Source organism: Leptodactylus fuscus, chromosome 6 (genome assembly GCF_031893055.1).
Source record: "Leptodactylus fuscus isolate aLepFus1 chromosome 6, aLepFus1.hap2, whole genome shotgun sequence".
Taxonomy (NCBI): Eukaryota; Metazoa; Chordata; class Amphibia; order Anura; family Leptodactylidae; genus Leptodactylus; species Leptodactylus fuscus.
The window spans coordinates 9,129,694-9,156,744 of record NC_134270.1 but is presented as its reverse complement, the minus strand read 5'-3'; the positions used below and the strand labels follow the sequence as shown (position 1 = coordinate 9,156,744).

The 27,051-nt window shown below is 44.1% G+C and overlaps 1 protein-coding gene across 6 annotated transcripts in view; it reads left to right on the top strand.

The window, feature by feature from the left end:
- AATK (apoptosis associated tyrosine kinase) overlaps positions 1–27,051 on the top strand; it is an 88,866-nt gene that overhangs the window by 473 nt on the left and 61,342 nt on the right. The window contains exon 1 of one of the 6 annotated variants that reach the window (XM_075279293.1): positions 160–202. The exons of the other annotated variants lie outside the window; for them this stretch is intronic. The gene's annotated coding sequence lies outside the window, so the exon portion shown is untranslated. Of the gene's footprint in view, positions 1–159; positions 203–27,051 lie in introns of those variants that run through there. 6 annotated transcript variants of the gene reach the window in all.

Here is a 27,051-nt window from a genome sequence, read left to right as displayed (position 1 = left end):
TTGGGGAGCAGAGGTCTGGATGGTACCTGCTGCTGCCTGGGGGCTGCTGGCAGCCATTGACCCCTGTGGTGGGCTGCTGGGGGGCTCCCTATGGCCGGGCCTGTCTACAGCAGCCTGTGGATTAAGTGCTGAGAGCTCCAGGATCAGACACATGACAGGAGGACACTGGGGATGGATGGATGGAGGATCAGCTAAATTCCAGGTAATCATCCCCTCCCCTCCCCCTCTCTGGTGCTGCTGGAGCCCCCCTGTCAGAGCTGCTGCTGCTCCCTGGCCCTGTATACTGGGGTGTACCATGTACAGCATCTCATAGCAGGTATATAATGGAGCTGGACTGTGATGGGTAGTGTTATATACTGTAGATGTATGGTGATGTGTATAGTGGTGCCAGATAGTATCAGGTAGTTATGGTATATTGGCATGTATACTATGTAGCTGTGGTATATTGTCCTGTATACTATGTAGCTGTGGTATATTGTCCTGTATACTATGTAGCTGTGGTATATTGGCATGTATACTATGTAGTTATGGTATATTGTCCTGTATACTATGTAGCTGTGGTATATTGTCCTGTATACTATGTAGCTGTGGTATATTGTCATGTATACTATGTAACTGTGGTATATTGTCCTGTATACTATGTAGCTGTGGTATATTGTCCTGTATACTATGTAGCTGTGGTATATTGTCCTGTATACTATGTAGCTGTGGTATATTATCATGTATACTATGTAACTGTGGTATATTGTCCTGTATACTATGTAGCTGTGGTATATTGTCCTGTATACTATGTAACTGTGGTATATTGTCCTGTATACTATGTAGCTGTGGTATATTGTCCTGTATACTATGTAGCTGTGGTATATTGTCCTGTATACTATGTAACTGTGGTATATTGTCCTGTATACTATGTAACTGTGGTATATTGTCCTGTATACTATGTAACTGTGGTATATTGTCCTGTATACTATGTAGCTGTGGTATATTGTCCTGTATACTATGTAGCTGTGGTATATTGTCCTGTATACTATGTAGCTGTGGTATATTATCATGTATACTATGTAACTGTGGTATATTGTCCTGTATACTATGTAGCTGTGGTATATTGTCCTGTATACTATGTAACTGTGGTATATTGTCCTGTATACTATGTAGCTGTGGTATATTGTCCTGTATACTATGTAGCTGTGGTATATTGTCCTGTATACTATGTAACTGTGGTATATTGTCCTGTATACTATGTAACTGTGGTATATTGTCCTGTATACTATGTAGCTGTGGTATATTGTCCTGTATACTATGTAGCTGTGGTATATTGTCCTGTATACTATGTAGCTGTGGTATATTGTCCTGTATACTATGTAGCTGTGGTATATTGGTATGTATACTATGTAGCTGTGGTACATTGTCCTGTATACTATGTAACTGTGGTATATTGTCCTGTATACTATGTAGCTGTGGTATATTGTCCTGTATACTATGTAGCTGTGGTATATTGTCCTGTATACTATGTAGCTGTGGTATATTGGTATGTATACTATGTAACTGTGGTATATTGGCATGTATACTATGTAACTGTGGTATATTGTCCTGTATACTATGTAGCTGTGGTATATTGTCCTGTATACTATGTAGCTGTGGTATATTGTCCTGTATACTATGTAGCTGTGGTATATTGTCATGTATACTATGTAACTGTGGTATATTGTCCTGTATACTATGTAGCTGTGGTATATTGTCCTGTATACTATGTAGCTGTGGTATATTGTCCTGTATACTATGTAGCTGTGGTATATTATCATGTATTCTATGTAACTGTGGTATATTGTCCTGTATACTATGTAGCTGTGGTATATTGTCCTGTATACTATGTAACTGTGGTATATTGTCCTGTATACTATGTAGCTGTGGTATATTGTCCTGTATACTATGTAGCTGTGGTATATTGTCCTGTATACTATGTAACTGTGGTATATTGTCCTGTATACTATGTAGCTGTGGTATATTGTCCTGTATACTATGTAGCTGTGGTATATTGTCCTGTATACTATGTAACTGTGGTATATTGTCCTGTATACTATGTAACTGTGGTATATTGTCCTGTATACTATGTAACTGTGGTATATTGTCCTGTATACTATGTAGCTGTGGTATATTGTCCTGTATACTATGTAGCTGTGGTATATTGTCCTGTATACTATGTAGCTGTGGTATATTGTCCTGTATACTATGTAGCTGTGGTATATTGGTATGTATACTATGTAGCTGTGGTATATTGTCCTGTATACTATGTAGCTGTGGTATATTGGTATGTATACTATGTAGCTGTGGTACATTGTCCTGTATACTATGTAACTGTGGTATATTGTCCTGTATACTATGTAGCTGTGGTATATTGTCCTGTATACTATGTAGCTGTGGTATATTGTCCTGTATACTATGTAGCTGTGGTATATTGGTATGTATACTATGTAGCTGTGGTATATTGTCCTGTATACTATGTAACTGTGGTATATTGTCCTGTATACTATGTAGCTGTGGTATATTGTCCTGTATACTATGTAGCTGTGGTATATTGTCCTGTATACTATGTAGCTGTGGTATATTATCATGTATACTATGTAACTGTGGTATATTGTCCTGTATACTATGTAGCTGTGGTATATTGTCCTGTATACTATGTAACTGTGGTATATTGTCCTGTATACTATGTAGCTGTGGTATATTGTCCTGTATACTATGTAGCTGTGGTATATTGTCCTGTATACTATGTAACTGTGGTATATTGGCATGTATACTATGTAGCTGTGGTATATTGTCCTGTATACTATGTAGCTGTGGTATATTGTCATGTATACTATGTAGCTGTGGTATATTGTCCTGTATACTATGTAGCTGTGGTATATTGTCCTGTATACCATGTAGCTGTGGTATATTGGTATGTATACTATGTAGCTGTGGTATATTGTCCTGTATACTATGTAGCTGTGGTATATTGTCCTGTATACTATGTAGCTGTGGTATATTGTCCTGTATACTATGTAGCTGTGGTATATTGTCCTGTATACTATGTAACTGTGGTATATTGTCCTGTATACTGTGTAGCTGTGGTATATTGTCCTGTATACTATGTAACTGTGGTATATTGTCCTGTATACTGTGTAGCTGTGGTATATTGTCCTGTATACTATGTAACTGTGGTATATTGTCCTGTATACTATGTAGCTGTGGTATATTGTCCTGTATACTATGTAGCTGTGGTATATTGTCCTGTATACTATGTAGCTGTGGTATATTGTCCTGTATACTATGTAGCTGTGGTATATTGTCCTGTATACTATGTAACTGTGGTATATTGTCCTGTATACTGTGTAGCTGTGGTATATTGTCCTGTATACTATGTAACTGTGGTATATTGTCCTGTATACTGTGTAGCTGTGGTATATTGTCCTGTATACTATGTAACTGTGGTATATTGTCCTGTATACTGTGTAGCTGTGGTATATTGTCCTGTATACTATGTAACTGTGGTATATTGTCCTGTATACTATGTAACTGTGGTATATTGTCCTGTATACTATGTAGCTGTGGTATATTGTCCTGTATACCATGTAGCTGTGGTATATTGGTATGTATACTATGTAGCTGTGGTATATTGTCCTGTATACCATGTAGCTGTGGTATATTGGTATGTATACTATGTAGCTGTGGTATATTGTCCTGTATACTATGTAGCTGTGGTATATTGTCCTGTATACTATGTAGCTGTGGTATATTGGCATGTATACTATGTAGCTGTGGTGTATTGGCATGTATACTATGTAACTGTGGTATATTGGCATGTATACTATGTAGCTGTGGTATATTGTCCTGTATACCATGTAGCTGTGGTATATTGTCCTGTATACTATGTAGCTGTGGTATATTGGTATGTATACTATGTAGCTGTGGTATATTGTCCTGTATACTATGTAGCTGTGGTATATTGTCCTGTATACTATGTAACTGTGGTATATTGTCCTGTATACTGTGTAGCTGTGGTATATTGTCCTGTATACTATGTAACTGTGGTATATTGGCATGTATACTATGTAGTTTTATTATATTGTCATGTATACTATGTAGCTGTGATATATTGTCCTGTATACTATGTAACTGTGGTATATTGGCATGTATACTATGTAACTGTGGTATATTGGCATGTATACTATGTAACTGTGGTATATTGGCATGTATACTATGTAGCTGTGGTATATTGTCCTGTATACTATGTAGCTGTGGTGTATTGGCATGTATACTATGTAACTGTGGTATATTGGCATGTATACTATGTAACTGTGGTATATTGTCCTGTATACTATGTAGCTGTGGTGTATTGGCATGTATACTATGTAACTGTGGTATATTGGCATGTATACTATGTATACTATACTATGCAGTGTTGATCTGCTGCCCTGTATACAATGCTGTCTTGTGAAGGGTAAACATCGATGCCATGCGGTAACGTATATATACCTTCCTCTATAGACGGGACTATATATGTAGCTGGCACTGCCGGGCGCTCTGTATAATACATTACAGATCAGACATCTTGTACTCAGCTTGTACTCTTGTGTATTGGGGACATCAGGGACAGGAGGGCCGGTCCGCAGGGCCCCTGGAGTATAGCTGAGGGTGGTGGGGCTCAGGGCTGTCATGGATGGGGACGGCACATGCACAAGACCTATAGGGTTGCCATTTGGACTAGTCGTTCATCAAATTTAAAGGGGTTGTACAGAAGTGAAAACAAACATGGCTGTTTACTTACAAAATCGCCCCACGCCTGTTGTCAGGTTGTGCGGGGTATTACAGCTCAGCTTCGTTCACTAAGGGTGTAATACCAGACATAACCCTTGGACTGGGGTGGCAATGTGTCAGGAAGCCTAATCATGTGCATGAATAGGAATGAGATAAGGAAGGAGAGCCCTTCCTTTTAAAAACAGCGCCACCATTGGCCTCTGGCTTTACCTGGTACTGCAGTTTTCAGTTGAACTAGGCTCGGCTGCAATACCAGACACAGCCCATGGACACGAGTGGCGCTGTGTTTGGAAAGAACTCTTCATTCTAATTGTATACCCTACACCCAAGAGATGCCAGGGCTGTTTCTTCTTGCACAGGGCTGCGGGCCCTGGTGAGACCTGGGTCTGGCACCTTGCGGTGTTACTGCTCCTAAGCCCAGAAGCCGCCAGGCTAGTCAGATAAACATCCGCCCTGGAAGTGTCTGCCTAGGCTGCTATTTATAGGCGCCTGTGAATGAGGAAGCAGGCGGGTCAGGGGGCATTTCCTAATCCTGGACACACCAGACATGTCTGAGGGTGAGCAGGACTGAGTGAGCGCCCCCGGGTTCATGTGCACAGAGCCTGGAAATGTCGCAATCAGGAAGCCAGTGCTTTATATTGCATGTAACAGGAATATAATCCAGGAGTGTAGTGGTGAGAATAGAAGAGGAATCCAAAATTATCCACTTCATCCTGGTAAAGCCGATAGCGAAAGCTCTGCAAATACCAAACCTGCCTGGCCTGGGCATAACCACCTGACTGGTACATAGCAAATGGTGGGGGGCCCAGCAAGCCAGGGGGCCAGTGAGGGGAGCGCTGCTGTAACTGATGGGAAGGTGAATGCGGCCCCTTCCTGAGTTTCAATCTGTTGCCCCATAGATAACCCTGCTGTGTATAGTATCCCTGTACTGTGACATCACCGTGTGTATTATCCCTGTACTGTGACATCACTGTGTGTATTATCCCTGTACTGTGACATCACCGTGTGTATTATCCCTGTACTGTGACATCACTGTGTGTATTATCCCTGTACTGTGACATCACTGTGTGTATTATCCCTGTACTGTGACATCACTGTGTGTATTATCCTGTACTGTTACATCACTGTGTGTATTATCTCTGTACTGTGACATCACTGTGTGTATTATCCTGTACTTGACATCACTGTGTGTACTATCCTTCCTGTACTGTGACATCACTGTGTGTATTATCCCTGTACTGTGACATCACTGTGTGTATTATCCCTGTACTGTGACATCACTGTGTGTATTATCCCTGTACTGTGACATCACTGTGTGTATTATCCCTGTACTGTGACATCACTGTGTGTATTATCTCTGTACTGTGACATCACTGTGTGTATTATCCCTGTACTGTGACATCACTGTGTGTATTATCCTGTACTGTGACATCACTGTGTGTATTATCCTGTACTGTGACATCACTGTGTGTATTATCCTGTACTGTGACATCACTGTGTGTATTATCCCTGTACTGTGACATCACTGTGTGTATTATCCCTGTACTGTGACATCACTGTGTGTATTATCCCTGTACTGTGACATCACTGTGTGTATTATCCTGTACTGTGACATCACTGTGTGTATTATCCTGTACTGTGACATCACTGTGTGTATTATCCTGTACTGTGACATCACTGTGTGTATTATCTCTGTACTGTGACATCACTGTGTGTATTATCTCTGTACTGTGACATCACTGTGTGTATTATCTCTGTACTGTGACATCCACTGTGTGTATTATCTCTGTACTGTGACATCACTGTGTGTATTATCTCTGTACTGTGACATCACTGTGTGTATTATCTCTGTACTGTGACATCACTGTGTGTATTATCTCTGTACTGTGACATCACTGTGTGTATTATCTCTGTACTGTGACATCACTGTGTGTATTATCCTGTACTGTGACATCACTGTGTGTATTATCTCTGTACTGTGACATCACTGTGTGTATTATCCCTGTACTGTGACATCACTGTGTGTATTATCCTGTACTGTGACATCACTGTGTGTATTATCCTGTACTGTGACATCACTGTGTGTATTATCCCTGTACTGTGACATCACTGTGTGTATTATCCTGTACTGTGACATCACTGTGTGTATTATCTCTGTACTGTGACATCACTGTGTGTATTATCTCTGTACTGTGACATCACTGTGTGTATTATCCTGTACTGTGACATCACTGTGTGTATTATCTCTGTACTGTGACATCACTGTGTATTATCCTGTACTGTGACATCACTGTGTGTATTATCTCTGTACTGTGACATCACTGTGTGTGTATTATCTCTGTACTGTGACATCACTGTGTATTATCCTGTACTGTGACATCACTGTGTGTATTATCTCTGTACTGTGACATCACTGTGTGTATTATCCTGTACTGTGACATCACTGTGTGTATTATCCTGTACTGTGACATCACTGTGTGTATTATCTCTGTACTGTGACATCACTGTGTGTATTATCCCTGTACTGTGACATCACTGTGTGTATTATCCTGTACTGTGACATCACTGTGTGTATTATCCTGTACTGTGACATCACTGTGTGTATTATCCCTGTACTGTGACATCACTGTGTGTATTATCCTGTACTGTGACATCACTGTGTGTATTATCCCTGTACTGTGACATCACTGTTTGTATTATCCCTGTACTGTGACATCACTGTGTGTATTATCCTGTACTGTGACATCACTGTGTGTATTATCCTGTACTGTGACATCACTGTGTGTATTATCTCTGTACTGTGACATCACTGTTTGTATTATCCCTGTACTGTGACATCACTGTGTGTATTATCCTGTACTGTGACATCACTGTGTGTATTATCTCTGTACTGTGACATCACTGTGTGTATTATCCCTGTACTGTGACATCACTGTGTGTATTATCCCTGTACTGTGACATCACTGTGTGTATTATCCCTGTACTGTGACATCACTGTGTGTATTATCCTGTACTGTGACATCACTGTGTGTATTATCCTGTACTGTGACATCACTGTGTGTATTATCTCTGTACTGTGACATCACTGTTTGTATTATCCCTGTACTGTGACATCACTGTGTGTATTATCCCTGTACTGTGACATCACTGTGTGTATTATCTCTGTACTGTGACATCACTGTGTGTATTATCCCTGTACTGTGACATCACTGTGTGTATTATCCCTGTACTGTGACATCACTGTGTGTATTATTCCTGTACTGTGACATCACTGTGTGTATTATCTCTGTACTGTGACATCACTGTATGGCCTGGTACACATTTTGTATCGGGGCTCACAAGTTTGATGTTTTCTTGATCCTAATATTTGTTACTCCCCCTTTAAGGAGGTTCCGTTGTGTATCCGGCCGGTACGTACATAGTATCTATTTATAATGAGATCCTCCTATGGAACGTTCAGTCTGTATTGGACACGTGAGCACTTAGTCGGACTGCGCGCTGCACCCTAGAGGTTCGGTGTCCTCGCCCCTTACTGTTTGCCATACAGAAAGCTTTCATCCGTTCCTGAGTGGGAAAGCATTGATGTAAAATTGATACATTTAATGGCTTGTAAAGAGGCGAGCACTCACAAGCTTTTGGGACAAGGGCGTCCATATTTTCTGGCACCATTAAGTACCAATTTATTGTTATTGCCGGGTCTTGTTTTCCAACCTCCTCGCTCTTACGGGATGAATACCTACCATTGTGTTCCTGAATCCCCTGGAAAGTCTATATCTCAGCCGCTCGCTTGACGTTGCATTAATGCATTTTCCCACATGTGTTTAAGGTGTCATTATACCCTGCTATTCTGTACACTGCTCCTTAAAGGGACATTCCACGAAACCAGAGGAGGCCAGGCCCCTCCTCTGCTAGTAATATGTGTAGCCTGAATCCTCTGAACTAGCAGAACCTTAATACCCCTAATATTGTGAGCAGAGCCTCGATGCCTCCAGTATGGGGAGCCAAACCATAATACCCCTAATATTGTGAGCAGAGCCTCGATGCCTCCAGTATGGGGAGCCAAACCATAATACCCCTAATATTGTGAGCAGAGTCTTGATGCCCCCAGTAAGGGGAGCCGAACCTTAATACCCCTAATATTGTGAGCAGAACCTTAATACCCCTAATATTGTGAGCAGAGCCTCGATGCCCCCAGTATGGGGAGCCAAACCTTAATACCCCTAATATTGTGAGCAGAACCTTAATACCCCTAATATTGTGAGCAGAGCCTCGATGCCCCCAGTAAGGGGAGCCAAACCTTAATACCCCTAATATTGTGAGCAGAACCTCAATGCCCCCAGTATGGGGAGCCAAACCTTAATACCCCTAATATTGTGAGCAGAACCTTAATACCCCTAATATTGTGAGCAGAGCCTCGATGCCCCCAGTAAGGGGAGCCAAACCTTAATACCCCTAATATTGTGAGCAGAACCTCAATGCCCCCAGTATGGGGAGCCAAACCTTAATACCCCTAATATTGTGAGCAGAGCCTTGATGCCCCCAGTAAGGGGAGCCAAACCTTAATACCCCTAATATTGTGAGCAGAACCTTAATACCCCTAATATTGTGAGCAGAACCTCGATGCCCCCAGTAAGGGGAGCCAAACCTTAATACCCCTAATATTGTGAGCAGAGCCTCGATGCCCCCAGTATGGGGAGCCAAACCTTAATACCCCTAATATTGTGAGCAGAGCCTCGATGCCCCCAGTATGGGGAGCCAAACCTTAATACCCCTATTATTATAAGCAGAATAGTTGGACCCACACTGACCTGCAAGATATGCCCTATTCCATGGATGAGGGATACCCTGCTTTCATGGGAAAAATGAATGTCCCCTTTAATGTCCCCAATATTTTGAGTAGAGCCAAGGTGCCCCCCGCCCAGTACTGTAAGCCAAGTCACTAGGGCCCCCAGTACTGTAATAAGAGTCAGGATGCTTCCAGTAATGAGCAGAGCCAAAGTGCCCCCAATATTGTGAGCAGAGCTATCACAGGGGTGGTCTCATATCTCATGGTGGTCCTATATCACAGGTCTGGTCCTGTATCACAGGTCTGGTCCTATATCACAGGGGCGCTGCAGTTGTACAGTCCTATGAAAAAGTTTGGGCACTCCTATTAATCTTAATCATTTTTAGTTCTAAATATTTTGGTGTTTATAACAGCCATTTCAGTTTGATATATCTAATAACTGATGGACACAGTAATATTTCAGGATTGAAATGAGGTTTATTGTACTAACAGAAAATGTGCAATATGCATTAAACCAAAATTTGACCGGTGCAAAAGTATGGGCACCTCAACAGAAAAGTGACATTAATATTTAGTACATCCTCCTTTTGCAAAGATAACAGCCTCTAGTCGCTTCCTGTAGCTTTTAATCAGTTCCTGGATCCTGGATGAAGGGATTTTGGACAAACAATTCAAGTTCAGTTAAGTTAGATGGTCGCCGAGCATGGACAGCCCGCTTCAAATCATCCCACAGATGTTCAATGATATTCAGGTCTGGGGACTGGGATGGCCATTCCAGAACATTGTAATTGTTCCTCTGCATGAATGCCTGAGGATTTGGAGCGGTGTTTTGGATCATTGTCTTGCTGAAATATCCATCCCCGGCGTAACTTCAACTTCGTCACTGATTCTTGAACATTATTCTCTAGAATCTGCTGATACTGAGTGGAATCCATGCGACCCTCAACTTTAACAAGATTCCCGGTGCCGGCATTGGCCACACAGCCCCAAAGCATGATGGAACCTCCACCAAATTTTACAGTGGGTAGCATGTGTTTTTCTTGGAATGCTGTTTCTTTTTGGACGCCATGCATAACGCCTTTTTTTATAACCAAACAACTCAATTTTTGTTTCCAAAATGAAGCTGCCTTGTCCAAATGTGCTTTTTCATACCTCAGGCAACTCTATTTGTGGCGTACGTGCAGAAACGGCTTCTTTCTCATCACTCTCCCATACAGCTTCTATTTGTGCAAAGTGCGCTATATAGTTGACCGATGCACAGTGACACCATCTGCAGCAAGATGATGCTGCAGCTCTTTGGAGGTGGTCTGTGGATTGTCCTTGACTGTTCTCACCATTCTTCTTCTCTGCCTTTCTGATATTTTTCTTGGCCTGCCACTTCTGGGCTTAACAAGAACTGTCCCTGTGGTCTTCCATTTCCTTACTATGTTCCTCACAGTGGAAACTGACAGGTTAAATCTCTGAGACAACTTTTTGTATCCTTCCCCTGAACAACTATGTTGAACAATCTTTGTTTTCAGATCATTTGAGAGTTGTTTTGAGTAGCCCATGATGCCACTCTTCAGAGGAGATTCAAATAGGAGATCAACTTGCAATTGGCCACCTTAAATACCTTTTCTTATGATTGGATAGATCTGGCTATGAAGTTCAAAGCTCACTGAGGTTACAAAACCAATTTTGTGCTTCAGTAAGTCAGTAAAAAGTAGTTAGGGGAATTCAAATCAATAAAATGATAAGGGTGTCCATACTTTTGCACCGGTCAAATTTTGGTTTAATGCATATTGCACATTTTCTGTTAGTACAATAAACCTCATTTCAATCCTGAAATATTACTGTGTCCATCAGTTATTAGATATATCAAACTGAAATGGCTGTTGCAAACACCAAAATATTTAGAACAAAAAATGATTAAGATTAATAGGGGTGCCCAAACTTTTTCATAGGACTGTATATACTTTCCCCGTCATTTTATAGGTTTTGGCTTGCTGTCAGTGAATGGAAACTTTGCCTTCATACTGTCCTGCCACAGTCCGTTACAATGTGTCACTGTAGGTGAGATCCGTTACATTGGATCACCTTGGGTGAGATCTGTTATGTATCACTGTAGGTGAGGTGTGTTACAATGTATCACTGTGGGTAAGATCCGTTACAATGTATCACTGTGGGTGAGATCCGTTACAATGTATCACTGTGGATGAGATCCGTTACAAAGTATCACTGTGGGTGAGATGCGTTACAATGTATCACTGTGGGTGAGATGCGTTACAATGTATTAATGTGGGTGAGATCTGTTACAATGTATCACTGTAGATGAGATCCGTTACAATGTATCACTGTAGATGAGATCCATCACAATGTATCACTGTAGATGAGATCCGTTACAATGTATCACTGTAGATGAGATCCATCACAATGTATCACTGTAGATGAGATCCGTTACAATGTATCACTGTGGGTGAGATCCGTTACAATGTATCACTGTAGGTGAGATGCAATACAATGTTTCACTGGGGGTGAGATCTGTTACAATGTATCACTGTAGATGAGATCCATCACAATGTATCACTGTAGATGAGATCCGTTACAATGTATCACTGTGGGTGAGATCCGTTACAATGTATCACTGTGGGTGAGATCCGTTACAATGTATCACTGTAGGTGAGATGCAATACAATGTTTCACTGGGGGTGAGATCTGTTACAATGTATCACTGTAGATGAGATCCGTTACAATGTATCACTGTAGATGAGACCCGTTACAATGTATCACTGTGAATGAGATCCGTTACAATGTATCACTGTAGGTGAGATCCGTTACAATGTATCACTGTAGATGAGACCCGTTACAATGTATCACTGTGAATGAGATCTGTTACAATGTATCACTGTAGGTGAGGTGCGTTACAATGTATCGCTGTAGGTGAGATCCATCACAATGTATCAGACTCAGCTCGTTCTGTGGATTACACAGCTGAGCTTTTGTTACATTTGTATCAGTCTATCGTAGTCTTTTGCTAGTCGACAGCTTTTAGCCTTCTGACTGATCCATTCTGCAATTGTTCCAAACCCTCAGCTGGGAGACTTATCAGGTTTAATATAGTAAAAAACAGGAAACGTTTCCATTCAGTAACAGCAAACAGAGATCCTGTGAATGGTGAAATCTTATTATATCACGTGCAGAACAATTTCTGCCATTTGTTTCCATCTCTGGCAAGGACGGGTTGGGGATCAGAATCCTGCGGGCGGACTAAACCTTAGTGAGACCTTCACGGACATCCTCCACAGAAGGACACATAAAGGTATATATAGCTCTGGTTTCCCGGTATAATCCCCAATGACCTGTATACTAATGCACAGAAATATTATAAGTTGACTGTCCCTTTAAGCTGGCCAAGCCTGGCATTTCCTATGGAAAGCCTGATGTCCTTATAGAAGCGGAAGAAGCGGAGCATTCCCAAATCCCCGTGTGACGGCCGACGCGTCAGGATACTTCTCACTTCTGCATCCTGGCGGTGCCACTTGGTGGCTTTATATGGTCAGGGTAGATATTGGGTGACATGTCCTAGCCATAGGGGGCCACTAGGGGCACTAGACATCGCCATCCAGTATAGGTCTCTATGGTTTATCGAGGCTGGGGTGTTGGCGGTAGTCCATCGTGTTGAAGACCGCCCTCCATTAATGGAGAAGGATGTGAAGAACGTTTCCTTCCGCTCCACTTGTGTAATGGACGGCTACCTCGCTAGTGTGGGGGCCACTTAAAGGGTGGGGGGGTCACCAAGAAAGGACGGATGGTATGATGTATGTCTACCAACAAGAATGAGCTGAAATGTGTCACGTGCATGTATGCTAAAGTGGACTGAAGTTACAGACTCGGCGCCCCTATGACAACACTTCCTGCCTGGCAGCTTAGTATAGTCTCAGGAATGCTGTGGGAATCTAAATCGCCTTCCGCATCAATGTCTACATCCAGGTGGGTCTGACTAGGGGTAGTAAGGATTTGGACATGGATATTTGGGATTTTCGACAGTCTCTATGTGGTACACATTCAGGTGTCCTCCCAATCCCCTCTCTCGCAAAATAGTTGGCTGAGCATGCATGTGTTTTCAATGTGGAGAAGGGAATAAGCTGGATTGGGCCTATCGACCCTTCTTTCCTTGGTATCATCTGTAGTGGACGAGTCGAGAGACCCCCAGAATATAAGCCAGTCTTTCTGAAATCGGTGAGTTTGGTCAATGTTAATCTTATGTGTATGGGCCCTTACTAGTTGCAGGAGCCCCACTCAACGACTATGGGCAGAGTTAGACTAAGAATCTTTGGACCCATCAGATAACATGATCCTAAAGGAAATAAAAGCCCTATGAAGTAGACCATAGTATCCTTCTGCTGGCTCATTATTGTGTTAGAACCTGGGCCCACCGGAGGATACTCTGGTGGGCCCATCAGACATTGACTATAGGTTGTCCAAAGGAAATGCTCATGAACCCTATTGCGCAAGGTTCGGTGTTATACGGATGAGGCTTGATGTCCTGGGACTACAGGTGCAATGTGTTACAGCCATGAAGAAGCCCTGTCCTCCTAAAAACTGCTGAACTGTACAGGTCAGACCTGTATTATTCAATTTCATTACATGCAAGGATCAGAAAGTGGAGGTGGGAGCTTGTCCTTGTCCTTTATGGGAAATTATGGGACCCAGTAAAGCACGGAGGTCATTCCTGTTACTATTGGTGGGTTTTTATATTGTGTACGAGCGGCCTGAGAAGCCCTGTCCACCTAAAATCTGCTGTACTGTATAGATATCCTAGTCCAGACTTGTCCTGTATAAAATCCATTTATGGGAAGTTGTGGAACTGAGCAGGGCACGGGGGCCAAACCTTCTACAAATGGTGGGTTGGCAAATGGTTAAGTTTTTCGGGGACCCCACTTAATGAGCACAGGTTGTCCAAAGGAAACAGTCCTTCGCTCTATTGTGCAGGGTTTTATGGATGAACCTTGCTGTATTGGAACTGAAGGTGCAATGATTTACAGCGGCCAGAGAAGCCCTGTCCACCTAAAGACTGCTGTTCTGTACAGTTCAGTGAATTTTATTAAAGTGCAAAGATCGGAAGGAGGAGGAGCTTGTCCTGTATAAAATCCCTTCACGGGAGGCCATTCCTGCTACTATTGGTGGGTTTGTCCAACATTTACATATTGTGTATGAGTCCTGTTGAGGTTAATGTACTTGAACTACAGGTGCAATGTTTCACAGCCGCCTGAGAAGCCCTGTCCCCCTAAAATCTGCTGTACTGTATAGTCCAGGCTTGTCCTATATAAAATCCATTTATGGAAAGTTGTGGAACTCAGCAGGGCACGGGGGCCGACCCTGCTACAAATTTATGAAGAACCCTCTTGTCCGAATTAGGCCTACGACAACATACATCAGGGGTCTTGCGCCCCCAACAAAATGATGGGTTGGCAAGTGTTCAAGTTTTTCGGGGACCCCACTCAATGAGCATAGGTTGCCCAAAGGAAACAGTTATTCAGGTGCAATGACTTACAGATGCCAGAGAAGCCCTGTCCACCTAAAAACTGCTGTTCTGCACAGTTCAGTTAATTTTATTAAGTGCAAAGATCGGAAGGAGGAGGAGCTTGTCCTGTAAAAAAAATCCCTTTATGGGAAGTGATGAAGCTTCGGAGAGCACAGATGATTCCAGGTAATTGAACTTTGCAGAGTTTCAGGAATCCGATCTGAACCCTTCGCGCTTCTGTTTACTGTACAGGGTGCAGCAAATTCATATTCATCGTCTTCAGAACGCTGCATGGGCACATCTGCAATACAGACGCAGAGCGCAATACCTGCCTAATGACCTTCTGACTGCAGATGATCAGGACAGTAGCCGAGCTCCGTGCCAGTCTCTGGTAGCATAGACTTAGGTGGGCATGGCTGGATTTTAATTTATTGCAGGGTGGTGACCTGAATGCAGATCTGCCAGCGCCAGGCTTACCGTGTCGGGTCTCTGGGTAATGAGTTGTGACCTTTGGAATGCAAATCACATAGACTGAGACGGAGCGCAGGATTCATTTGATGTACAGTAGACGGGATTTGCTGATTTTAGCAGTTTGCCGTTCTCCTTGCAGAGCTGGTTTCTTAAAGGGATCAGAGAATCTTGCAATTTGTTTGAGGCTGTGGATAAAAAGTCAGTAAGCGCACATCTTACTAGGATTGTGGAGTAAGACGTTGCATTGAGCTTTCCTTCTTATACATTCAGCATCCGTCATAGTTGGTTCGTCACCTCTCCTGCGGTCTCTGGGGTCGCTCCCTACCACCGATCACAACTTATCGTCTTCAAATGCCGATTTCTCCCTCCTTCTTCCTTTCTCTCCTCCAGTGGAAGTTCAGCAAAATCAGGTGCACAAGGTTATTAGAGGTGTATCTAATCCTCCCCCTCCCCTCTCCACTGTGCCTGTAAGTAATCTTCCCCTATACTGTGAACAGACTTGAAGCTGCTGTAGATGATCTTCCTCCGGTTACTTGTTGTAGATGATCTTCCCCCTACACTGTACTGTGAGCTGCTGTAGATGATCCCCTACTGGAACTGTTGTGAGTAGATGATCCTCCACCGACACCGTATGATGAGTTGATGATCTTCCACCAACACCATGTTGTTAGTAGATGATCCTCCACCGACACCTTGCTATGAGTAGATGATCCTCTACCAGCACCAGGTTGTGAATAGAAGATCCTCCACTGACACCTTGTTGTAAGTAGATGATTCTCTACCAGCACCATTTTATGAGTAGATGATCTTCACACCATGTTGTGAGTAGATGATTCTCTACTGACCCCTTGTTTTGATTAGATGATCCTCTACCAACACTGTTATGAGTAGATGATCTTCCACCGACTCCATGTTATGAGTAGATGATTTTCCACTGACACCATTTTGTGATTAGAAGATCCTCCACCGACATCGTGCTATGAGTAGATGATCTTCCACCGGCTCCATGTTAAGAATAGATTTTCCTCCACCGACACCATGTCTTGAGCAGATGATCCTCCACCGACACCATGTTATGAGTAGATGATCTTCCACCGACTCCATGTTAAGAGTAGATTTTCCTCTACCAGCACCATGTTGTGAGTAGATGATCTTCATACCGACACCATATTGTGAGTAGATGATTCTCTACTGACACCTTGTTTTGATTAGATGATCCTCTACCAACACTGTGTTATGAGTAGATTTTCCTTCACCGACACCATGTTGTGAGTAGATGATCTTCCACCGACATTGTGTTATGAATAGATGATCTTCAACCGACTCCATGTTAAGAGTAGATTTTCCTCCACCAACACCGTGTTATGAGTAGATGATCCTCTACCAGCACCAGGTTGTGAGTAGATGATCTTTACACCGACACCATATTGTGAGTAGATGATCCTCCACCGACACCATGTTACGAGTAGATGATCTTCCATTGACACCATGTCTTGAGCAGATGATCTTCACACCGACACCATATTGTGAGTAGATGATTCTCTACTGACACCTTGTTTTGATTAGATGATCCTCTACCAACACTGACTCCACCGACTCCATATTAAGAGTAGATTTTCCTCCACCGACACCATGTTACGAGTAGATGATTTTCCACTGACACCATTTTGTGAGTAGATGATCTTCCATTGACACCATGTTACGAGTAGATGATCTTCCATTGACACCATGTTACGAGTAGATGATCTTCCATTGACACCATGTCTTGAGTAGATGATCCTCTACCAGCACCATGTTGTGAGTAGATGATCTTTACACCGACACCATATTGTGAATAGATGATCCTCCACCAACACCATGTTACGAGTAGATTTTCCTCCACCGACACCGTTTTACGAGTAGATGATCTTCCATTGACACCACGTTGTGAGTAGATGATCCTCCATCTCCAAGATTGGTAGTTGGACTGGACTGAATCTCTCACTAGGACAGTAATGATGATCTATGGAAGTGATCACAATATTACATCCAAAGGAGAAAGTTATTGGAGAAAACTGGACAATTACATGGAGGACCCTGTTGGACACCTCTAGCCTCGACACAAGATGGTATACGGTCAGGTATGGTTGTATACAGGTTCTGTATTTGTCCACAGATGTGACAGCTCGGTCTCTAGTTCCGTCACACTTGGAGAAACCACCATGCTGTGAATGCTCAATTTATAGGATGAAATTGAAATTTCTGGGGAACCCTTGTGTGTGTGGGAAAGCATTACCTTGCTGAAAAATGCCACAAATAGCAATAAATAGGGATCAAAAACTCACATACACCAAACACTGGGACCAATAAAAACTACAACTTATAGAGGTCGTGTTATAGAAAAACCTTCATTTTATTTAGTAAAAGTGGTAAAACCTAATAAAACCGACATGTCTGGTATCGCCGTAATGGTAATGACCCCTCGGACAACGCGCCAGGTCATAGATCACGCAGAGCCAACGCCATAGGAACAAAATGCAAAAATGACGATGGGATTGTTGCTCTATCAGATCCCTACACACCTATTTGTGGGAAAACTGACAACCAGTACGGTCCCCATTACAGTTCCTAAAGAGTTGTCGCAACGCTCTCCTTGAGGCTGAAGCAGAAAATCTGCATGGTGTGAACATAGGAGGGCAGGTATTGGCACTTTTTCGTCACAGTTGTGGCGATCGGCCGGTCAGATGTCTTACAGACGATGAGAAGATTGATTCTAATATGGAGGTCGCTTTCTAAATCCCGGTCTAGTAGGTCAGGATCTTCCCTGCCGCCTTGAAATGTAATTCATCCGTAATCTAATGGCTGCCAGTCACCGAATGTCTATGGGATTAGACCCTCTTATCTGCCAGTGCAGGAGGGGAAGCCTCTGCGAATTTCATCAAGCCCTCTATTGCCCTAATACCGTCTGAGAGACCTGCACGATTAACCCTCTGTGTCCTGCACAGGCCCGAGATTCTGCCTGCCCAGGAGGCGCGCTGTCTATGGTGCTGAACGTCACCGACGGCTCGCATGTTATATCGTATCGCGGTCCAAATACAGAAACAAATAAAATGCACTTTTACTTTATGCAATAACACCTAGGGAGATCTATTTGCATATCCTTTCCCAGAACCCTCCACAGGGTAAGTCCCTGCACACCAAAAAAGTGGCCTGAAAAAGCAAACTCCTTTTTTTACTGTCTCCACGACCCTCATGGGGGGTATAGCAATGTGTCCCTTATATTATATTTACCTGCACAGCAGGTCCTTAGGATCCCACATAGAGATCCCTGACGTTCATTGGTCACATGGTTCAAGTAAAAGGGGCTGAACTGCAATACCAAGCACCGCCACAACAATATCTATGGCACTGTGCTAGGTATTCAGTTGAATCTTGGCAGTCCAAGGTGTCGACTCTCCGCCGATTACACAATGACCTATCCTAAGGATAGCTCAGCCATATATAAACCCCCTTTAAGGAGACCACCTGCAGTTCCCTGTACAGCCATGTTTCCAGGAGGCGCTGCAGCATCTTTAGTATCAAGTCCCCCACCCATAATCAAGTGATGGCCTATCCCCTAACAAAGCATTGATAGAAAAAGCCAGGAGCTATGCCGTTGTGTAATATAGGACGCGCGTACGCCTTTAAGATGTATCACTCTGAACAATATAACGCCGATTCTGGGATTGAGTCCAGATTTGCTCCTGCTTGGCTTGCTTGCTGCAATGTATTAATAGGATTGAGGTTAAGTTCTTCATGGGATATATTTATTCTCAGGGGGCTGGAGCGTTTTCGTGAAAAAAAAAAAACTCCCCTGGAATCCTGCAATCCTCTATTGATGATATATCTGTATATATATATATATATATATATATATATATATATATATATATATATATGTGTGTATATACACACACACATGAGTGGGATGCTGGTTCCTTCTACCCCTATAGATAAACTCTAATGGACATCTTCAAGGCTATTCTTGAGAACCTTGGTAAGACCTGAACCTATATGGCTCAGGTTGTCTAAGAAGGATGGCCTCCTTTAAGAAAAACATGGTATTTTTGGTTACACCGGCCAAGGCTATAAAGTAGCCCATAACCCATTTCCTTACACTTTCATGCTCTAAACATGTCCCTAACCCCTCTCCACAGTAGGGAAGAGTGGGGGAAGGGAAATGACAACCACTCTGTATACATTTCTGATGTCTGTTGCTCTCATCCTGTGATGGATGAGAGCAACGGACATTCAATAACAGTGGTGTGAACCTACCCTAAATATGGGCTGTGTTGGAGGAGAGAATGGAGACAGATATACTAACCTTGAGTTGTAGTTATACAGTGCTGGAAGCAGGTACTTAAAGGGGACCTTTGCCACCTCCACCTATTACAAGCCTTTCCATTCTTTAATAGTTGCCCTTCCACTGATTCCGGCGCAGTTGGAATTGTTTCTCTAGCCCGAAACGTTCCTGAGCAATCAGAGCTGTTAGTTGTGCTAATTAGGCTCTCTGCTGTTAAGTGGGCGGTCCTGGGCTGCAGCAGATAGTCTGGGACACGCCCACCTGAGAGTTGAGAACCTAATTAGGATATTAGACTGAAAATAACAGCGCTGATTCCTCGGGAACAGTAGGGGCTAGAGAAAAAATTCCAGCTGTGTCAGAATCAGCGGAGTGGCATCTATTGAAGGAGGCAAAAGATGGAGATGATGAAATGCCCTTTTTAAAGGGATTTTTACCTCCTAATGAAATTTATTTACTATCCATAGGATGGGAGATAAATTTCTGTTAGCTGGGGGGTACAACTATTGGTAACCAAAAGATTGGGGGGGGGGGGGGGCGCTAATAGTGCTCAGTTTTGTATTGTGTTCCATTCCTTTCTATGAGAGAGATTGCCCCATAGAAGGGAATAGACCTCTGGTTTTACATGGGCACCATCTCTAACATGGGGCACTCATGAACCCTTGTTCTTGTGATTACTTGGTGACTGGGGTTGAGCCGATCTTGAGATTTCAAGATCGTTTTTAAATCTGATTTACAATCATTTTCCATTCGATCCCGATCCCAATGCAAGTCAATGGGATTTTTTTAATAATCGAAGATCGGATTTTAAAAACGATCCTACTCACTACAAAGCATGGAGTCTAAAAATTGAATGCTTTAATTGTTAGACTCCACGCTGTGTAGTGATTAAATAAAATAAAAAAAATCCTCTGGCTACTTAGTCCCCCCCCCCCCTTCCACTTACCTGCAGAGAAGCGCTGCCACTGGTCTGGTCCGTTCTCGCCTCGCTGCCCCCGCCTCCCAGGTTAGTGTTACAGACCTAGGAAGATGGCGGGACTTGTGGCTTAGGAGAGTGTGGGCGGGTACAGGGCGGAGAGGCGTGGGTGCTCCCCTCCCAGTACCTGCTCACACTCTCCTAAGCCACAAGCCCCGCCTTCTTCCTAGGTCTGTAACACTAACCTGGGAGGCAGGGGCAGTGAGGCGAGAACGGACCGGACCAGCGGCAGCGCTTCTCTGCAGGTAAGTATTATGCCCAGTTCACATATGCTGATGTGTTCCGTCTGTAAGAGTCCGCATGAGGACCCCTACGAACGGAACAAAAGCGCAACTGCAAGCGCTGTGCAGTTCAAGCACACGGACCCCATTATAGTCTATGGGGCCTGTGTGTTTGAACTGCACAGCGCTTGCAGTTGCGCTTTTGTTCCGTCCGTAGGGGTCCTCATGTGGACTCTTACGAACGGAACACATCAGCATATGTGAACCAAGCCTTAAGCTACTAGAGATGTTAGCTAGTCTCCCATTAGAATGAATGGACGCAGCCAGCGTGCAGGGGGTTAAGCAGCCAGACGCCGGCACAGGCTGTGTGCCGGCTGCATCCATTCATTCCTATGGGACCTAGCTAACATTGTTAGCTTTTCCCACAAGGCTTGGCCAGTAGCAAAGCATTGTGGGAAATAACCTCCGACCTCAATCCCGCCTAAAGTGAACCAAAACATTGCTGGGTAAAACATTTTTTTGTGGACCTGCGTAATTGTACCTTATACTGCCTAAAAAGGCCCATATAGTGCCCATATAATATGGCCATATAATACTTCCATAGCACTACCCAGATATGGTGGATAATGGCACAACCATTGGCCCAGTCCAGATCTGACCTGACTTGCCATGGACTGTAGGAATTGGGATAGCGTGGCGAGACCCTGAAATGGTGGAGCCCCAAGGGCATTTGCCCCTCTTATCCATGACATAACTTTATATTCGGTAGCCCAAGCGAGCGCTTCTTCTTATCTTCTTTGATCTGGAGTACATTCCTTCTACTCACGTTACCGTCTTCATTTTTGCAGATAAGCGCTCTATTTTCTGCCCGCTTTCGGTCTTGCATCGCTATTTTTCCAAAAATAATATCGGTGACTCATTCAAGTCCATCCGCGTCAGGATAAAATATATGACTAATGCCAACTTGGTGTAAGAGTAATATCAGAAACCAATTAAAAATGCAAATGATGCCAAAGGCCTGCCAATTATTGTTCTCCGATTCTGCACAGCTGACGGCGGCTAAAAATAACTGGAGAAATCTTGTGGAAAGAAATGAACTCCGTGATTTTTTCCTTCTGTCGCTCGAGTTCGGATCGTTTTAGAAAGCGCTGAGTATAAATTTGAGGTTTTGTGATGGTCTCTAGGGCGCGCACATAGACTGACATTAAAGGGATCCTACCATTGGATACACCTTTTTTCTCCCTAACACGTAGGAAGAGCCTTAAGAAAGCCTCTTCTTCTCCTACCTTTAGATGTCTTCTCCACGCCGCCGTTCGGTAGAAATCCCGGTTTTCTTCGGTATGCATATGAGTTCTCTTGCAGCACTGGGGGTGGTCCCCAGCGCTCAAACAGCACTGGGGGCGTCCTCAATACTGCGAGAGAACTCTCCAGCGACGCCTCCATCTTCTTCTGGAACGCCCTCTTCTTGTGTCTTCTTCCGTCCTGGGTTTCAGTCTTCTAGGCCTCGGGCCTCAGGTTAGAGCCGACTGTGCATCCCCAGGCCACTAGAAAATGGCCGCTTAGACAGTAAGCTGGTGCAAGCGGCCGTTTTCTTGTGGCCCTGGCATGCACAGTCGGCTCTGCCCGAGGCCTAGAAGATTGAAACCCTGGACAGAAGAAGACGCCGGGAGAGGGCGTTCCAGAAAAAGATAGAGGCATTGCTGGAGAGTTCTCTCGCAGCATTGGAGACGCCCCCAGTGCTGTTTGAGACCTGAGTACCGCCCCCAGTGCTGTGAGAGAACTCATTTGCATACCGAAGAAAACACGGATTTCTACTGAATGGCGGCGCGGAGAAGATATCTAAAGGTAGGAGAAGAATAGCCTTTATTAAGGCTATTCCTGTGTGCTAGGGAGAAAAAAAAGGGTATCCAATGATAGGATCCCTTTAAAAGGTTTTTGCAACTCGCTTTTTAGCTTTGCTGTGTAGACTGGGACATCTTCAATAGGGCATATCTACCATAGAAGCAGCCCATGGGGTGACTATGGGGCAAACTGTGGTTGTTCCCATTACCTTTAATCCCCTTTGACTTCCCCTCTAGAGAAATGGAGCAGGAGTACCCCTTTAAGGATGAATTTATGGGTAGCCAGTCAATCATTCCATGACTATTAGACATCCCTTTTGAGCTTGTATAGACAGTACATTATAGGATCACTCCATACGTGACATATATTCACATCATCTTGTGACTTCAGAAAGACTTTTTAGTTCCCGGTAATTTATGCGACGCTTGTAAAACGGCGAGGAAATTATGTAAAAGTGACACTTCTAAGCATACATATATGCATATTACCATGGAAACAAGCCAAAATTAAGATGAGAAACAATTACGATATAACGCTTGTCTCAGAAGAAACATTGAGGGCAAATCCCAGTGCCGGATCGTTGGGTCCGATGGATAGGATGGCGACTAGAATGGTCCAACGTGTAGAGCGGAGCCAAGTGGAACTTGGAGCCTACTCAATAGGGACCCCAAAGTTTGTGACTTAACCCATTGAGTAGACCATTGGTGATCAACCTATAACGTTATGGAGGCCACACCTGCACCCTGGACTCTATCCGAGGGTGCCCCAGCGTTTCCATTTGCACCAGTAAGCTGCCATAGAAGACACAAAAAACAGGGTGAGCTGGCGTTGTAAGCCTTGTTCGGTACGGGAGGTACTCAGCCCCTCTACAGACCTCTTAGGATAGGTCCTAATGATATCCCTTAAATGTGAAGATGGAAAGCCCCGTTAATAGCTCTGGTTGGTTGGCAGGAGGTTGGCATCATGCCACTATATTGGTATACCCAGTGCAGATTATATACTAGATCAGGAGCCCTTGTATACCGTACACAGCAGGTGGTACAGTCACCCGGAGGACCTTGGAAAATGGACATATTTAGGGGCATTGTCATAATGGCGTAAGTGGGCAAGGATATTTTTAGTGATATGGAGCAGAATAGCGGCAGATGGACACAAACCATTTGTAGGTCAGCAGATGGCACATTGTACCCGGCAGCATTGTCTGCGCAAGACGAGTGGAGATAAAACTGGGTGACCCCACTTATAGAGGAACAGGAGGCGTTGGGTGGGATTAGAGGACTATGACAGTAGATATGGGTGTAGCGTGGATGAGTTTGCCATTAGAAGCCTTTACTGGGGGCTCTTGGGATTTCCATCCCTTTTGCAGCACATTAATATAACATGAACCCCAGCGGACCCCGATATGAATGGATAGGGGGGGTCTATTGGCCACCATTTAGATCCATCAAAGTGTCATGGCTTCCATTTCCAATGAAACCCACAATGCCAGTGGATAATATTTCCCATATGAATTATTGCCATTATGTTTAAGATCTCTGTGGTCTGTCATTGAGAAGGAACTTCCTAAAACACAAGTACGGTGTATCTGAGCGCTCTTTAGCGGGATGTTATTAGGGTTTCGTCCAAAGGTTCCCATTCACCTACTAGGAGCGAAGATGGGTCAAGGTTTATGGGGACCACTGGAAGGTCTCCATGTTGGGTTTACCATATACTTGCCAACTTGTGGGAGTCTCTGTGCATGAAGCGCACCACAGACATTTACAGGGGCCAAATCCCCATTTTTGGGACGCAACATGCCCCTTTTTGTTGCGTTCTATGCAGCCTTTTTGTTGCCCGTCGCACCCCTTTCTGCCCAAGTCCAGGAACACCCTGCTTGCCCCCCTTCCAGGACCCCCTTGGACATATTGGGCGAGTCGGCAAATACGATTTACTCAGCTTTCCCGGAAATGGATGTAACTAAGGAAAGTATAAATGGAATTGTTTTTCCATATCCATAGCATATACACACCCGCCACCCAGCCAGCTGTAAATTTGCACACCCCGTCCTGATTTCCCGCGTTCCCCTCCCGCGCTCCCGTTTATCAATGCGTCCTTTCTTTCCCTCAGCGGCGAAATAATCACGGCACTTGTTCCTGGTGATGAAATGGTAATGGCCCAGCTGCAGGCAGCGGCGTCTTCACCCCCGTCCACTCCTCTGCCAGGGAGCGAGGTACACAGGACAATGACTGCTCAGGGACCGTGCCCGACATGCCCGCGCCACCTTAACCCCACAGTCGCGGGGTTGTCTTTATACATGATCGCCATGATATTGATAATACATAACATAGACTACCCTGTGCTGGTTTCAAAATGAAAGTTGATTTCTGATTGGTTGCCGTGGATCACATGTTCAGTTATCCTCGAAATGTAATATATGAGGCCTAGCAATATACTGTAGTGTATATAGCCCAGCTAAATTTGTCATGAGGTGTTATCTGAGTACCCTAGTGAGGAATAAGACTACATTCACACGACTGGGGTGCAAAATGGCTGCTCTACACCTGAGGGGTGCTCATTTATACGGATCCTTAGGCTAAGTTCACATGGGGGCCGGATTTTGGCACTGAGAGTGACGCGAGGAGCCGCGTCACTCTCGGGTCAAAACCCGCCTGCCACGACAGTCGCGGGTGCGGCTTCCCCCTCCAGAGTAGGCTCAAATGAATGGGCCGACACCGGAGGTAGCTGCCGCCAGGAAGACGCCGCGGCTCGACGAGCCGCGGAATCCGCCTGAGGAAAGGGCGGTCCGGCCATGGCGGTCTACATGGACCATCATTGTGAGTGGGCGGATTATGACGTGGATTACGCGCCATAATCCGCCCCCTCTGTGCCCGTGTGAACTGGCCCTTATGCACGGCGCCATCCATTCTACAGTGGCAGTTCTTGGTAATGCAGTCTGGCCATATTCAACATTGAAATAGGTCATTTCCCTCCATTGAACCTGGAATCGAAAATTTGTGGTACTCTCCATCATAGTCGGGGTAGCGTTGCTCACGGAGAAACCGCGGCGTACCTCTTAGGCCGTAACTCACACTTGTGTTGCAATTTTTAGAAGACAGATTGTGATTGTCCATATTTACTATATACCTATGGTCTTGGTCCCATAACTGAGTGGGCCCCTCTTCCCTATGGGGCCCATGGTTACTTATTACTAGATAGCAGTGTACACTCTGTTTCTCCACAAGTCATTAAGTAGTTCGGCGGTGGTCCTCGAGCTTTGGGAGATGGCCGCTGTCTTCCAGTTCCGGATTATTCTCCTATATAGGCTCCTGAGTTTTGCGGACACAATCGACAGTGCTTGTGCATTTGTTTATCAGGAGGACACGGCGTACAGAGATCAATAGAGGTCAATGTTCTCCGACTTTTCTTCTGCTTTGTTTTGAGGACAAGAAGTGCATCTGTCTGCATCCCCGGAGCAGTCAGACAGTCTATCGATCGTGATGATCCAGGCTCTGTCCATTAAAGATAATGCATGGTGGGTATTGTGGACTACAGGACCTGGTGTACATAAACATCGGAGGAAGTTTAGGGATAAATTCACCTTACCCTCAAGTTCTCTGGAGATCCCTCACTGGTTCCTTGTTCTACTCCAACCACTTTTGAGGATCTCTGTTGGTTGCAGACAAGGTCCTTGTTAGATGTTTTGTTCCATCACTGGTCAGGTCCTAGATCTGGATCTGTAGCTTGAACCATGTACTTATGACAGATTATGAAGAAAGTCATGTGGTTGCTGCTCCACCATCTTATGGCATCTAAATACACTCGAAGCAGATCCCCACCCATTGGTTCAGACCCTGTATACTATAGTCAAAAATTTCAGGACAATGGAGCATCTCCCGGCCATGATAGAGGATAGATCAGAGACTTTTTGTGCAGTTTGGCTTGTTTGGGACTCCTTTTCTGTTACGAACATCTTTTAAATAACTATATGGCTGGAATAGGCCTAAGATTTCTGCACACGAGTGTGTAGTATAAGGGGGTTCCGATTATATACAAGGCATTCAGATGACTCTCGATTCACATGACAGACACTTCTGTGTTGTGTTAATTGCAATGAGGGGTTCCCTTCTAGATTGGACAAGCTCCATAATCCGTGGAATG